The sequence below is a fragment of the Coffea arabica genome, chromosome 11e, assembly GCF_036785885.1.
Source record: "Coffea arabica cultivar ET-39 chromosome 11e, Coffea Arabica ET-39 HiFi, whole genome shotgun sequence".
Taxonomy (NCBI): Eukaryota; Viridiplantae; Streptophyta; class Magnoliopsida; order Gentianales; family Rubiaceae; genus Coffea; species Coffea arabica.
Genome location: NC_092331.1, coordinates 14716217 through 14719272, shown reverse-complemented (window position 1 = coordinate 14719272; position 3056 = coordinate 14716217).

The following is a 3056-nucleotide window of genomic DNA, read 5'->3' as shown; positions in this document are numbered from 1 at the left end:
GGGGATTCCATATACTAACCTCCTCCAACAAATACATTTCTTTAATCATCAATCCTGTCACTTGCACTTGACGACTTATAGCATCAACCACTACGTTGGCTTTCCTTGAATGGTACTTTATCGTGCAACATAATTCTCCAAGAATTCCATCCACCTACGTTGTCTCAAGTTCAGTTTCTTTTGGGAAAACAAATACTTAAGACTCTTGTGATCGGTAAAAACCTCAAACGTCACTCCATAGAGGTAATGCCTCCATTTCTTTAATGCAAACACTACAACCGCTAACTCCAAATCATGAGTCGGGTAATTCCTCTCGTGCGACTTTAATTTCCTAGAGGCATATGCTATCACTTTCTCATTTTGCATTAATACACATTTGAAGCCTTTCTTGGAAGCATCTGTGTAGACCACAAAACTATCTTTCCCATTCGGTAGAGCTAATATGGGTGTCCTTGTCAAACGTCTTTTCAACTCTTGGAAACTTTCTTCACACTTAGGACCCGATATAAACTTCTCACTTTTCTTAGTCAGCTCAATCATGGGTCTAGCAATCTTAGAAAAATCCTTGATAAATCTCCGGTAATACCCTGCTAACCCTATAAAACTTCGAACTTTAGTAGGGTTTTCCAGTCATTTCTATTTTGAAACTGCTTCAACCTTGGCTGGATCTACTTTAATCCCGTTCTTGAAAATAATATGACCTAAGAATGTCACTTCCTTCAACCAAAACTCATACTTGCAAAACTTAGCATACAACTGATGTTCCCTCAGAGTTTGTAAAACAATTCTCAAATATTTCTCGTGATCCTCCAAGGTCTTAGAGTACACCAGTATATCATCGATGAACACCACAACAAACTGGTCCAGATAAGGCTTAAAGACTCGATGCATTAAATCCATAAAAGTCACAGGTGCATTGGTCAATCCAAACGGCATTACTGCGAACTTGAAATGTCCATACCTAGAGTTAAAAGCAGTTTTAGATATATTTTTTTCCAAAATCCTCAATTGATAGTAACCCTGCCTGAGATCCAATTTAGAGAATACAACCGTCCCTTGCAATTGGTCAAACAATTCATCAATGTGGGGCAAAGGGTACTTATTCTTAATGGTGACATCGTTTAAGTCTCGGTAATCTATATGCAGTCTTAAACTCCCATCTTTCTTCTTAACAAACAAGACCGAAGCTCCCCACGGTGAATCACTCTTCTTTATAAAACCCCGCTCTAGTAAATCCTGTAACTGCAATTTCAACTCTTTCAATTCAGTTGGAGCCATCCTCTATGGCATCTTAGAGATAGGTGCTACTCTCGGAGTCACATCAATCTTAAAAGCTATCTCCCTTTCCGGGGGTGGAGACTCTAGTTCTTCAAAGAAAACATCCGGATACTCCTTCACTACAGGCATATCTTCAAATCTTACTTTATCACTAGGAGTATTTATAAGAAAAGCCAAATATTTCTGAGCTCGCTTACTTAATATTTTTCTAGCCCGAATTTCAGAGATAAGTGCAGATGAGACTAATCTACCCCTTACATTCAATTTCAGGGTTGCCTCTCTTGGGATGCACAACTCTACCGTTTTTGTCTTACAGTTCAACTGAGTATGGTAACGGGCTAACCAATCAATTCTTAGTATCACATCATACCCCTTAATCGCTAAACCCATTAGATCGACCAATAATTTCCGTTCACCAATTCAGATCTTACAATCCTTATACACCAAATTAGCGATTAAACTTTGATCCCCCGTAGGTGTTCTAACCTCCAAATCATAAGGTAAGTTAATTGGTTTCAGGTCTATCCCACTCATAAAATTAGGGTTCACAAAAAAATGTGTCACACCCGAATCAATTAAAACCTTAGCTAAACGGTGGAAAATAGGGATCATACCTTTGACCACCTCAGTAGCATCAGGAATCTGTTGGTAGTCCAATGCGTAAACCCTAGCAGGTAATTTTGGTCGACTCCCTCCAGCACTAGTCTGCTTAGAAGTTGACTTTTTTGGTCTTTGAGTGCTACCTCCTACTTTCAGCTTACTTGGACAATTCACGAGTTGGTGCTCAGTACTACCACAGAACAAACATTTTCCTGACTTTCTCCAACAATCATTCTTCGAATGATTTCGTTTGCCACAGTAACCACAGCTGACTTGGGGGATTACGGCCGGACCACTAGAAGGTACCCCTCTTGCTTGAACTGACCCCCTACGACCTCCTTTGGATAAAGCTCCCCTTAAAATTTCAGCGATTCTTACTCCTCCCATTCCTCTTCCCATCTTGGAAGGTGAGATACTTTTACTAGCCTGTCCAGAAGTATAGCTAGAGGTGTTCCTTTTCTTATTGTGGAGTCCCTAACTTGCATCCATCTCTCCCACTTTACTCTTATCATGTCCTACCAAGCACGTGCTACTCCCTCAAATTGGAAAGCGGCAAAGTTCACTCGCCTATTTTCAGTATAGTCTAAGGCAGTGAATATGTTGGTCATCCTCTCCAACCAGTTCTCCGCTACCTCGGGATCAGGTTCCCCAGTGAATTTAAGCGGGTTAAATTTCAGAAACCTCTCCAAAGCTCTATCTTCCCCTCTATCCTGTCCCCCGGGTTGGTTAAGTGGTCCTGGACCCTGACTCTCAGCTAATCATTCAAGGATATTAGTCATCCTATTAATGGCAGTAGCCACTTGGTTACCCTCTACATTCTCTTTTTCTCTGGGTCGGCCCAGTTGCCGATCCCTGGTCATCCCCTTGAGGTTGGGTTTGCCTAGTCCCTCGCCCACTACCTCGACCACTCCTTCATCCATCCATAATCCTAGTTATGCCTAACGCAAGAAATAAAATAATTACGCGAGAAATTACTTAAAATAATAACCAATCATGAAAACATGAGAAATAACAATAATTCACATGTATTAACACTTCAAAGTTCATACAATTAGCAGTCATGGGACATTTATAAAAATACGGCACACAGGAGTCACAACAGTACTTTTAGTCGTGTACGACCAAAGTAGAGTCAAATGCCTCAAAAGTGGGCCACACAGTCAAGCAAAATATAATGG